We start from the raw sequence: 13,823 nt of genomic DNA, 5'->3' as shown, positions 1-13,823 counted from the left end.
TTCCACCCAAAGTGTTTTTAATCTTTGAGGATGATCCACTGTCATGCTAGTTGTGATCGGATAATACGCCCTTCATAGAACATAAATAGCCGTTTCAGGATCCCGTCCATTATAAACACTGATAAGAGCTTATTCTGGACGTGTATCTGGACATTGATTGAATAGTCTTAGTGTCTGTAAGTGAGTAACTAATACACAGAGCGTCCCTCCAATAATCCCAGGCTTTAGTGCTGCGAGCTCCTAGGTGCGGCCGCCCTTTATTTACTGTTGCTACAGTAAAGCTCAATGGAGTACAAATACTTTTTACATCAGGTATGTTTTCCTATTTCAGCCGTGTGACGGACAAAAGAGCTTACTGGTCTTTTGCTGCAAACACATCTTTCCTTTAATCTGGGTGAATGAAGCCTAACGCTCGGTCTCAGTGAATAGCAGGTAAGGTACAGCTCTGTAGTCCTCATCATTGTCCTCATTGTCACCGCTCATATAAGCTGCTTCTGCTGTGTACTGGAGATCAGGTGATCACTGTGGAGCCTTGGTAAAGTAGCATGTAAGTGTCTTTATAGTGTGTGAGATACATTTCTGCTATTCAGGCTTAGGAATATAATACTGCCCTTACGGATACCACCTGTCCCTGGCCATGGACCATTTGTAGAGAGCCAGGATCTGGACATCACTATATTGCATTGCCTGTACATGTGTAATTTACTGGATTGACACTTTGTCACATTATTTACAGCCTCTTAAAGTGATATCTTATGTATCATTGGATAAAGAAGACTAGCAACAGTAGGGAAAGCATCATAAAAAGTATAAAGAGTGTTGGGTCACAAGAATATATGAAACACGCTAGTAAAAAGCAAAAACAACAACTCTCTTACACTAAAATTCTCTATATGTAAGATGTTCAAATGACTTCATTTAAAGAGAACCTGTCACCAGCTTTTACCCCTCTAATCGAATAGCACCTTCAACTAGGGTATGAAATGTTTCTTCTAGAATTCCCTTTTATGTAAAATCTCACCCATTTACCTATACAAAATGTTAGCCAAATTCAGGCAACTTTTCCCCTCATTTCCTCATTAGACGTGTCAAGTTTAGAAGTTGCAGAATCTTTTATCTTTTGTTCTTTAGTACCTAGAAAAATGCTTTAAGATTCCCAAAAAATAAATCTTGAAGTTCTCTGCACCCCTACACTTCAAGGGATATTCATTTTATTTCAAGTGATTTTCTAGGCAGAAGATAGGGAAAAACCTGACAACTGATGGGGGTCTGGGTGCTTGAATCCCCAATGATTACACCGCTAATGGTTAAAGGGGGATCTCAGATGAATGAAGCGGCTGTCGGCACATGTACAGCAGCTCTATTCCTTTGCTATGGGACAGCTGGGGATAAGTGAGCTGTTCCATTCATTGCAGGAATTGGGAGGTTGTTATGGAAAAAAATTCCAATGACTCAGCAATCCCAATGATTGGATCCCCAAAGATCGGCATGTTGTCTGCTATCCTGAACACATGGGATGACTTTAAAGGGAACCTGTCACCAGGTTTTACTGTTCTATACTAACAGCCTCCTCAGGTAGAAAACGAAATGTAATTTCCCAATTCCCTCTTTTAAGTTAAATCTCACCTGTTTACCTATAAAACATCTCCCCCAGAGACCCCCATAGTTGTCTATATCGCTGGTTTTGTAGTTCACAAAGCCATAAGCTTGATGTGATCTGAAAGATGAGATCTTGTTTCTATGTACTATAGAACCAAAGATTCTGAAGTGACACTACCCCTGCAACCACTAAACTCGACTCATTGCATATGAAAATGGAATGAAAAGAGTCATATTTGCCTGACTCTGGGGGAGATTTTTTATAGGTAAACAGGTGAGATATCACTGTACCTGAGAGGGCTGTTAGTTTAGAGTGGTAAACCTGTTGACAGGTTCCCTTTAGACTTATCCCATGTGCTCAGGATAGCAGACAACTTGATAATCTTTGGGGATCCAATCATTAGAATTGCTGACTCATGGGAATTTTCTTGCATACTATTCTACCAATTCCTGCAATGAATGGAGCAGCTCAGTTATTCCCAGCAGGCCCATAGCAAATGAATAGAGCTGCTGTACTTGTGCAGTCAGCTGCTTCATTCAATTGAGATCCCCCTTTCATCATTAAAGGACACCTGTCATCAGGTCTGTGTCTCTTGTCCTGTCACTACTACCTGTTGGAACAGCTCACAAGGATCCCATCCCAGCCTTTATCTAGTTATTTCATACATTATTCATTGTAAAATCATTTATTTGTTATCATGTAAATGAGGCTGGTCACATGGTCAGAGGCAGTGATGTCACCCCTGTTCCCCCTCCCCTCTCCTCCCCCTACTCATGTCTGTGTGTAATGTATAGTAAAGCATGGCTAGTGTGTGTGCTGCATCTGCTGACATGCTGCATCCTCCTAATATACAGGTGAGAGACACAGACATCAGCTACACATGAATCTGACATGTTCTGCTGTGACATGGCTGCCTGGAGCTGCTGTATCTCTCCTATACACACACACATGCACACACAGGCTGCAGGGGGTGTGGCCACCAGCACCAGGGAGCACATCATTATACAACCTCACATCATTATACAGGCTGTCAGTCAAGCACTGGGGGTGTGGCTGTGCCTCCCACTCATGAATAAGGTGGACAGCTTGAATATGCTAATGCTTCATTGGACATTTCACAGGTCATTTGCATACAGCTTTAGGACCTCATTGCTTAGGTTTACAGGCATGTAGAGGGACAATAAAGGGATAGAGGCAATGCTCTCTAATGGCAGTTTATGAAAATATATTTAGTTTAGGGGGGTTATTTTGCATGACGGGTTCTCTTTAAGGATGTAATAATTGGGGGTCCAAGCAGAAGTGGATTATAGTATAGGCAGTTTGGGTGGTAGCCCGAGACCCAATCCTTCTAGGGGACCCATGGCCACCCAAACCACCCACCAAGTTTTATACTGAGAAGTGCTTCACCCAAAAGATCCTTGTACATCTGTTTATACTATTAATATACACAAAAGCCATTTCAGGAAACCCAAAGTCCTCCAAAGGTTCTGAAACAGCAGATTGAAAGCTGGCATAAGGGACTCATCTTCCATTCTCCAAGAAGCGTAATTCTAGGACTGTATGTAGGAAGTGAATTACAGACTGGTAGGGGCTATAATATTCATATAGCCACTGGGTCCAAGCAGCCAGATCCCCATCAGTTGGCAGGTTATCCCCTATCCTCTTGGCTTGAAAATCACTTAAATAAATTTACCTTTAAGTGCAGGGGAACAGAGAACCTCAAGTTTTATTTGTTGGGAATCTTTAAGCAGATTTCAATCTCTGTACAGCAAACAATGATTTGCAAATGTGTTACCCTAAAAAAATTTGTTGTAATTTGCTGGTTAGAAAGTTATGAGGATTCTGATTATTCTCACAATGCACAGATAAAACTTGAAGCTTTCAGGCCCAAATATAAAATCTGGATCTGTTCATACACTACTTTATTGAACAGATATCTGTGGGACCAAACCTCAAATAAAATCTACCATTAAAATCACCCATAATAAACCAGGGACACTTACTCATAGATCCAGGCACCGCGACCGTGGTCATCTTCTTATATTTGTTATCCATGGCCTCCTTCCTTCTTTCTTAAATCAACTTATTAACAATTGTGCTAAAGAGGGTGTTACCAGATCCCCCGAGTGCTGCAGATTAAAAGGCTGTTACAATGAGCAGAATATGTCTCACTGAACTCCCAGCTCTATTCCCCCTCCCTTTGCCTGTGTAGTCTAGCAGCAGCAAGAGGTGCAGGAATTCTGCTTATTTCCTCATTTACCTCATGTGGCATTGAGGGGCAGGAAGGTTGCTGGGCACGACTGTTGTAGTGGGTCGACACAGAGGGGGTCATTTACTAAGGGCCCGATTCGCGTTTTTACAGCGGGTTACCCGAATTTTTCCGTTTTGCAACGATTTTCCCTGTATTGTCCCGGGATTTTGGCGCACGCGATTGGATTGTGTCGCATCGGTGCCGGCATGCACGCGATGGAAATAGGGGGGCGTGGTAGTACGGAAACCTGACGGATTCGGAAAAACCGCTGCATTAAAAAAAATAAAATTTTCGCTGGACACGCGCTTACCTTCACTCAGCCCGGCTTGGTGAACTCCAGTGCATTCAGTGCAGCAGCGACACCTGGTGGATGTCGGAGGAACTGCCTTAGTGAATCGCCGGAAGACCCGAATCCTCCACACAGAACGCGCCGCTGGATCGCGAATGGACCGGGTAAGTAAATCTGCCCCGGAGTGTTCCTTCACCGCACTTGAGCACTCACTACAACTAGTTACCTGGCACAGCCCAGCCTATAAATACTGTATATACACAAGTTTAAGCCGACCCGAGTATAAGCCATGGTATCCAATTTTAACACAAAAACTTGGAAAAGCCCCCAGTAATTAGCCAGCACCACTGTCCCCAGTATTGCCAGCAGCCTCTGTCCCCAGTATATAGCTTGCAGCTCCCTATGCCCCAGTATATAGCCAGAAGGGCCCTGCCCCCCAGTATATAGCTAGGTAGCCCCCTGTCCCCCAGTATATAGCCTGTCAGGCCACTGTCTCCCAGTATATAGCCAGCAGCCTTCTGTCCCCCATATATAGCCAGGCAGTACCCTGTCCCCCCAGTATATAGCCAGAAGCCTCCTGTTCCCCGTATATAGCCAGGCAGACCCCTGTCCCCCGTATATAGCCTGCCATCCCACTGGCCCCAGTATATAGCCTGCCAGCATCCTGCTCGAGGTATGCCCAGCCTATAAGAAAAAAGTAGACAACTTGAAAAGATTTTGGGTCTTTTCTTTTGGGATTTTTCTTTTGCCCAAAACATGTCAGAATAATCAGAATAGGGATAGTCATGTTGCTGCATTTTAACATGTTTCAATAAAAGAAAGTCCTATTTTTTATGGAGCTGAGACACAAAATCTTTTCAAGCGATCTACTTAGGCCCCTCCCACACTTGCGTTGCAGATCACGTCAGAGTCTGATCAGGGTGCGATCAGGGTTTGGTCAGTGAAAAACTGACATTTTTCATCAGAGTCTAATCAGTTTTCAGTCAGATTTTGTTCAATGTCTCAGTTTTTCACACACTATTTTTTGGTGTTTTCAGTGAATTTTCAATGCGTTTTTCACTCGCAGAAAAGGACTCAGGGCTGAGCTCTATCTTTTCTATGGCAATTGATCAGTGAAAAACGCATTGCACTTGCATTGCACTTGTGTCTTAGAGTGCAATGCGTTTTTGATGCATCTCCATAGACTTGTTTGGTGTGTTTTTCACACGCGTGACTTGCAAAAATAGAGCATGCTGAGTTTTAAACACGCGTTTAAAAAACGTGCATGAAAAATAAAGCAAGTCTGAAAAAACCCATTGGTGACAATGGGTCAGAGTGCAATGCAAGCTCTGCACGTCACATACACGCGCAGAACACAAGCGTGAAAAAAGCATGTGTGGAAGGGGCCTTAGATTTTGCTGCAATCAAGGCAGTCTAGTCTCGGGCTTCTATTGAGTCAATGGGATTCAGCTGTATTAGACAATTGGCGGCGCTTTTCAGGAACTTGTACAATATAAGAAAAAAACACTTTACTCACCTTTTTTATAGGGTTTTTTATAAGCCGAGTTAAGGTTTTTCCACACATTTTTTGTGCTGCAAAACTCAGCTTATTCTCGAGTATATACGGTACATCAGGAGGTCAGAGCCTCTTGAAGTATCTGTCAGTGCCGAATGGGTGCGGTCTTATAACTGCATACCTCAATGAATCTATCTATAGAGATGTGTCATTTGACATTTTTTCCCGCCTTTCTTCCTTATTTAAGCAGTTTGTGTAAATCAGCTTTCTGTCCTGTATCCACTGAAAACTCAGAGATAAAGTAACCTGAATAGACTTATCTCTTTAGAGAGTTAAATCATCAAGGAAAATATTATCGCAATATGGAGAACATTAAGGATTACCCCACTTTCTTTAGTTTTATGTTGTGTACTGGACTTGAGAAAAACAGCTCACTGGAGAAAATGTGACTCTTTTCTTCAGAAGTTGACTCATGTATACTCATTTGCATATCAGAACAACGGCTGCAATTAAGGTGCGGTACCTCAGTGGCAGATCATTTTGGGTGACATGGGGGAGAACTTTTAACCCTTTGCCAGCAGGTATTACTGGGGTAAACTTCTTATGACAGGTTTTCTGTAAGTATGACAGCATAAGTAAACTTTGAAGGCAGGTTCCCACAGCTGTATTGACAGGTTCCCACAGCTGCTGTAATAGTATCTTCCATTCTGTTTTTATTATTAACATTAATAATTCCACTCACTTTTAAATCCAGAAAACTGGATTGGGTCGTGGGGGTGTTGGAGTTAGTGTGTCATCATCATCTCCTCTCTTTTCTGCTAGCTCTTCCTCCACCTCCCTCCCTCATGCAACGAGAGCTGACAAAGATTTTCTTGGAGCATGGGGACAGATAATTGTGTGTTATAACTTACCTTGCATCCTGACCGAATCCTCTGTGTAGTCCCAGGGGTTGGGCTTTGGTTTGGATGCACTGCAAAAAACAACACGTGACTTATGTGTGCTGCTCAGCTTTTGGCCCCCACTTTTGTGCTCCTGTACAGCACCTGCCTCCCCCACTGATGTCAGCTCATCAGGTTGTTAGCTCTGTGAAGGAGCAGGAGGGAGGAGCTATACAGGAGCAGAAAGGTGGAGGCTGAGAGCTGAGCAGTCTGCAACACAGACAAGTCACATGTTGTTTTTTGAAATGCATTCGAACCAAAGCCCAAACCCTGGGACTACACAGATGATTCTGTCAGAATGCAATGTAAGTTATAACACACAATTATATTGTAAAGCAAAAGGCATAAAGGCATATTTGCAATGCAGCTGTTCTGGGCTTTTTCAACCTGTCTAGCAGCTGTAACATATTATACCACCCAAAAATAAGGGTACGTTCACATGTTCAGTTTTTTAGATTCAGTTTTCAAAGCCAAAAGCAGTTGTATAAGGGGTGAGAACATATCATTAAGAGTAGCTGCTTCTACTCTTTTTTTTCACTCCACTCCTGGTTTGGACATCAGAAACTACCTCTGAAAAACTGAACGTATGAACATCCCCTCATCCCCTGTGATGGATCCACATTATGAAACTATTAGATTAGCTGCCTGCCTTATTTTAGCAGAGTTTTAATATACAATGACAACTCTATAAAAGTGCAATATAACTGTATCTATATAAAAGTACAATATAACTGTATCTATATAAAAGTGCAATATAACTGTATCTATATAAAAGTGCAATATAACTGTATCTATATAAAAGTACAATATAACTGTATCTATATAAAAGTGCAAGGGGGATCACACTGTCATGTTTTATATATGAGGAAACCACCTTGTATTACTACACTATTTGTAGTGGTCAGAGTAACAGCACGACAGTAAACATGAAGCCAGAAGTTTGCCAACAAGGCTTACACAGCGCACAGGCTCCGGGATGAATTATTTATTCCTAGCACCATGGCAATCCCTGACTCTGTTTGTATTTGTCTTACTCACCGCTGACTATAACAAATCACTGCTCCTATAATGCGTCCTTAGAAACGTCTTCTAGCAAAGTTCAGAGGTAAATACCACAATTGGCCATATGAGCATTCAGGCTAAGCTTTGTCTTCCTGTATGCCGCTGATAACTCTCACAAAGTCCTCTAGTATAAGCTCTGCTCCTAATAGCTACCAGGAAATGTTTGCAAATGTGATATACAGGAAACCTGCGGCCCAGGTACAGTCAACTGTGGAGCCATTAGAAATCAATGTCAATTTTATATACTAATTAAATCTACATTCTATTAGGCTAATTATGATTTTTCATTTTTATTTTTAATGTAAAGGCAAGAAGGAAGCGATTGATCTGTGTTTACAAATCCTATGATTTATCATGAAAATAGAATATAAAAAGATTCTTTGTAGACTGATCATGCAGTCATTTATCCTTACATCTGTCCCATACTTCATGGAAATCTTCTGAATACAGGCGGTCCTATACTTAAGGACACCCGACTTACAGACGACCCCTAGTTACAGACGGACCCATCCGCCCACTGTGACCTTTCCATTACTCCAAGACTGCAATGATCAGATGTAAAGTGTCTGTAATGAAGCTTTATTGATAATCCTTGGTTCTTCTTCTTTCAAAAAAATTTGAAACTCCAATGCACACTGGGGCAAAAAAAAAATTTGGTCTGGATTTACAATGATAAAATAAACCGTTTCGACTTATGTACAAATTCAACTTAAGAACAAACCTTATGGAACCTATCTTGCATGTAACCCGGTGACTAACTGTATACATTAGGTAGATGTCTCGAGCAGATTGAAGAAAATATGGATGAAGCATGAGATTACTCAGGAGGATGTTTTCCAGTGTCGCACCTGATTTATCTTTGTAAACCAGTATCACAAAAAAGATGTAAATTTTTACAAGAAAAAAACCCTTCTCCCCTCCTGGCATAGGAAAACAAATAGATGAGGTTGCTCAAAAATTAGCGACTACTGTTAGGCTACATTCACACTGCCATTGCCCGGCATACCGTAGCACGGCGGGCAACGGCAGCGAGCGGGGAGAGGAGGAGGGGGTGAGCGCATGGCGCCGTTTTACAGGAAAAGATAGGACATGTCCCATAGGGTGCCGTGCGCCCATTGCCGTCTATGGGGGACGTATATCGGCCGTATATATGTCCCCCTTGCGGCAGTGTGAATGCAGCCTTAAAGTCGCGAAAAACCAAAAGACTCAAATGTCACCACCCTTATAGATAAATCAGACCAACCCCCCCCCCAAAAAAATACATGTGCAACACCCTCGCCGATGCAATGGCGAGGTAGTGCTTGCGAATACGTCCCACCTGTAGGTAACACCACATTACACTACATGGTCCTTATAGGATCAAAGGGGAAATTGCAGTGGTTAATCCTGCCTGGCAAGGCAGAAGTTAATTTGTGATGTAATAATGTCAACCAATGTCTGTGTTACATCCTGTCTCTGTGAACTGAGAGGTAATTGGAGGAGCAGCCACCACCTGACCAAAGGGAGGTAATAAAACCCCCTGGCCAGGAATGTTCTAGAGGTCTTAGAGAGAAATCTCTCTCAGGAGAGAGACCGGTCCTAGTCAGGCCCTCTGGGTCTGCAGGACGCAAGCAGAGAGTAGTTAGCTGAGCAGTAGCTCAGAGTCTCTAGCATACCAGACCAGTGCAGGAAGAGCCTAGCCCCTGCCTGAAGTGGAAGATAAGACTAGAGGTAGTGTAGTGAGGAAAAGGGGTATCATTCCTACCTTCAAGGGTGATACCTGAAGAGATCCAGGACCGAGCTGAAGCATCCTCTAGGGCACAGCTGCCTCCCAGCCTGCCCTATACATCCAGGCTGGTGAAATACATCCTGTGGCTCCCTCCAAATACCTCTCCAGTACTCCACCATCTTGTTAAAGGCACGTTGCTGATGTTCCTGCGGTTCCAATAAAGAACTGTAAGTTGTTTTCTTCAACTTCTGCCTCCGTCTGGTCCCTGCTACTACCCCTGCCTTCATCACCGGCACCCTGTCCATCACCCAGAGACTCACACTCGGGACATTAAGGGGTTGCCCCAGGGAGATCCGCTATAGCAGCCTCTCCCTCATCATTTCTTGCCAACACCACCCTGCTGGAGACCTGCCAGGCTGTAGGACAGCCCTCCGGTTCCCCGTACCAAGCACCGTGACAATAGCGTGCTTAGGCCGCAACCGCCAGCCACTCCGGTACCGCGGGCCCCGGCTGTCTCCAGGCCTCACCTCAAGGGCTAGGCCCCGGTGGGGGATGTTGCAAGTGGCGTCACGAACAGGATTGATACTTCTGTGCCTTATTACGGCATTAAAGACTTTCCTTTACTGGAAAAAGACTGTGCTGCCTAACCCTGCTGCCATCCGGGTTTAGGCCCAAGGACTTGTGTGTTTCTGGAATGAACTGTGTTATACTGCTGCCACGTGCGGTCGAGCGCCGCTCCCGCACTCCAGAGGTTAATCCTGGCAAGAAATGTACCAGCTCTGCTACATCCGGCGCTGCCGTGCCCGAAGATTTTTACCTCAGAAACTGTGGCGCAGCAAATAATTCAAGCCCGCCAAAACCTTCACTGGCGGGAAACCCAGATGACGCATCAAGCTCCACCCACGCGCGAAGGGCGCGAACCCCGCCTCCTGTGGCGCAGGAAAAATTAGAGCCCGCCACAGCTCTTGGCGGGAAGGACTTGGACTCCTCCCACTGGCTCGAGGCGGACTTCCTGCCCTGCCTCAGAGAAGCGCCAGAACTGGAGCGGACTTTGGACAGAGAGGACAACGCCATGTGGGGTCCTCCGCCTTTCCCTCCTGTGGAGCGTCCGGAGTTTTATGAGGTCCTAGAGACTATGGTGGTGGTCTCTGCGCAGCCCGTCCGAAGACCCTCCGCTGGACTTCGGCTGCACCAAGGATTGACTCGGGCCTTCGTCACCAGGACATGTTACCAAACGGTGACGCAGTACCAAATCCCACCCGGGCGGTTCCTCGTCCCTATCCCGGCTACCATCCCGGTACCGCGGGTCCACGTGGAGGCGCCACGTGGGGAGGCCCCGACTCCTGCTGAGCCAACGCCCGGGCCTAGTGTTGCCGCTCCACCTGCTCCGAGGCCTACCACTCCTGCTGCGCGGCCTGCTAGCCCCGCGGTGGTGGCTCCTGACCCTCCGGTGGTTCCTGCTCCTGTTCCGGCACCTACCTGTCGTCCAAGGAGATCCGAGCCTGAACCGGAGCCACGAGCCCCAGCACCGAAACCTCCGCAGCCTCAAGGCCGAGGTGAGGCCGCCCGCCGGCGACTCCGAGACGCAGAGAGAAGGAGGCCCAGCGGTATATGGCCGGTCGATCTACAGCTGGAGCTTGGGTCGAGAAGAATCGCACCACCGGCATGGTCCGGTTCTTCGACAAACGGAAGGGCTATGGCTTCGCCACCCAGGACTACACCGGACGGGAGGTATTTATTCCCCGCCGGTCAGTCAAGAGGCCTGATCTGCCCGAGAGCCTGCACAACCTGAAGCCGGGAGAGTGCATCGAGTTCTCCCTGCAGGAAGGACCTCGAGGACCCTGGGCGGCTGGCGTGATCCGGATCCCCGACTCCGACGAGGACCGTTACTTCCCGCAGGACGACTGGTATGAGGACGACGAGTGGCCGGAGTCTCCGAACACCTCTTCCTCCTCGGCTGCAAGTCCCCGGGCGGTGACCCACGTGAATGCCCCATCCACAGTAATTGTGAGTACGGGTCCCATTGCCATCCATGGGCCGGGCATGATACAGGGCGCCACCCCCACCGGCTCCCCTGCCGGGAGCATTGCCAGGTCCCGCGGCTCTTCTGTGGGAGAAGACATCCCGGCTAGCGAACCTTGTCCGGAGGTTCCGTCTAGGCCCACATCCCCCCTTGCCGGTTACCAATGGGGTGATGACCCGGCCCCGGAAGAACCGGAGCTGGAAGGAGCCGCGGCTCGGCCGCCGGGCTCCGTTTATTTCTTCATGGACCCCTCTGTGGTCCCTGGCTCAGTTGAGCCCCCGGCTGGAACAGCCGACACCCCGGGCGACAGCGCTCCTCCCCCTGAAGGTCCGGAGGATGTTGCTGCACCTGCAGTACCCACTACTGCCACCGGGTGTCCCCAGCCGGCACCTACTCCTGCTGAGGATGCACAGGATTCCCTGCAGGAGCTGGATCCTGTCTTTGCTGAACCCAGCGATACTGACTAATCCCTGAAGGGCTGTAGCCCTCTCCAGGTACTATGTCCTTTGTACATATTGTGTGTATTTATCCCCATATCCCTATAGAGCCAGAAACTGTCCTGAGACTCTTACCCTTATTTATCTCAGTCAAGGGATTATACACTGTCATGTGCTATGATAGCACCCTTCCTCTGCCACAGCATTGATTTCTTCAAAGGACTCTGTCCCTCTCCAAATAGAGGAGACCCTTTGCTTCTTCATTGCACTTTTTCCCCCACATCAAGGGCTGTACCCAGAAGATGGACTTTGTCAGTAGAGACCTTCTGAGAGACTTTTGCCAGATACTACCAGGGAAAAGTTGCTATGTCTATTGACTTATTATTTTGCACTTAATGCCTTCCTTTTTAGGTATGGACATTCTGATTGCACTTTTATGCCTTTCCTTTGCAGGAAAAGAGACATTTGCTACCATGCTACTCTGAGTAGCCTATCTATCTGTAACGTTATGTTATAAGATGTGTACCCATTGGGCTGCTAAGCCAATGTGATTTTGCTAACCTGTTGCACACTGTCATATCTGCCAGTAGTCTGCATTAACCCTTTCATAGGCTTTTCAGGTTGTAGTGTGGCTGTGTCGGACCGTCTTTTTGTGTAAAACACTGACCGCTACCTGATCCCTCAAACTGAGGTTTGCACATGGGGGTAGTCCGTAAACTGCGGGTCTTTAGGGGACCGGGGGTGTTACACAGATAGCACCTGGATGCCACTCATACATGGGTAAGGTTGTCAGTCAGGAGGTACTTGTGTCGCATATGCTCATGCAATGCAGATAGACACCATATAATTGCCGCCAGGGAAGAAGCGTTGATCAAACAAATATACAGGACTTGGTGCAAGGAGTGGATTACAGGACATGACACCACACCTTTCCTACTGTACAGTTCGGTTTAATGGCGTCAGCGACCAACTGTCATACAGCTATATTTTTGTCTTAGTCCGACACCAACCCAGGTGCCTGTCTCCAGGACCATGGGCGGTTTGTCCCTACACCTCACATAGCCTGCACTTCCTAGAAGTGCCCTTAGCCCCCTCTGTGCCCCAGAACATCTGTAGTCGAACCGAGGGCGGCTCTTTCAATTGCCCCCGGGGTATGCAACACCCTCGCCGATGCAATGGCGAGGTAGTGCTTGCGAATACGTCCCACCTGTAGGTAACACCACATTACACTACATGGTCCTTATAGGATCAAAGGGGAAATTGCAGTGGTTAATCCTGCCTGGCAAGGCAGAAGTTAATTTGTGATGTAATAATGTCAACCAATGTCTGTGTTACATCCTGTCTCTGTGAACTGAGAGGTAATTGGAGGAGCAGCCACCACCTGACCAAAGGGAGGTAATAAAACCCCCTGGCCAGGAATGTTCTAGAGGTCTTAGAGAGAAATCTCTCTCAGGAGAGAGACCGGTCCTAGTCAGGCCCTCTGGGTCTGCAGGACGCAAGCAGAGAGTAGTTAGCTGAGCAGTAGCTCAGAGTCTCTAGCATACCAGACCAGTGCAGGAAGAGCCTAGCCCCTGCCTGAAGTGGAAGATAAGACTAGAGGTAGTGTAGTGAGGAAAAGGGGTATCATTCCTACCTTCAAGGGTGATACCTGAAGAGATCCAGGACCGAGCTGAAGCATCCTCTAGGACACAGCTGCCTCCCAGCCTGCCCTATACATCCAGGCTGGTGAAATACATCCTGTGGCTCCCTCCAAATACCTCTCCAGTACTCCACCATCTTGTTAAAGGCACGTTGCTGATGTTCCTGCGGTTCCAATAAAGAACTGTAAGTTGTTTTCTTCAACTTCTGCCTCCGTCTGGTCCCTGCTACTACCCCTGCCTTCATCACCGGCACCCTGTCCATCACCCAGAGACTCACACTCGGGACATTAAGGGGTTGCCCCAGGGAGATCCGCTATAGCAGCCTCTCCCTCATCATTTCTTGCCAACACCACCCTGCTGGAGACCTGCCAGGCTGTAGG

At 46.8% G+C, this 13,823-nt stretch overlaps 1 protein-coding gene across 3 annotated transcripts in view; it reads left to right on the top strand.

Annotated features, from left to right (window-relative positions):
• The first annotated feature begins 218 nt into the window (after window positions 1–218).
• Window positions 219–13,823, top strand: part of RP1 (RP1 axonemal microtubule associated) — a 312,070-nt gene continuing 298,465 nt past the window's right edge. The window contains exon 1 of one of the 3 annotated variants that reach the window (XM_072151901.1): window positions 219–312. The gene's annotated coding sequence lies outside the window, so the exon portion shown is untranslated. Of the gene's footprint in view, window positions 548–13,823 lie in introns of all 3 variants that reach the window. The other 2 variants (XM_072151897.1, XM_072151900.1) reach the window with 2 other exon arrangements.

The sequence above is a fragment of the Engystomops pustulosus genome, chromosome 5, assembly GCF_040894005.1.
Source record: "Engystomops pustulosus chromosome 5, aEngPut4.maternal, whole genome shotgun sequence".
Classification (NCBI taxonomy): Eukaryota; Metazoa; Chordata; class Amphibia; order Anura; family Leptodactylidae; genus Engystomops; species Engystomops pustulosus.
This window is presented reverse-complemented; position numbering and strand designations above follow the sequence as displayed.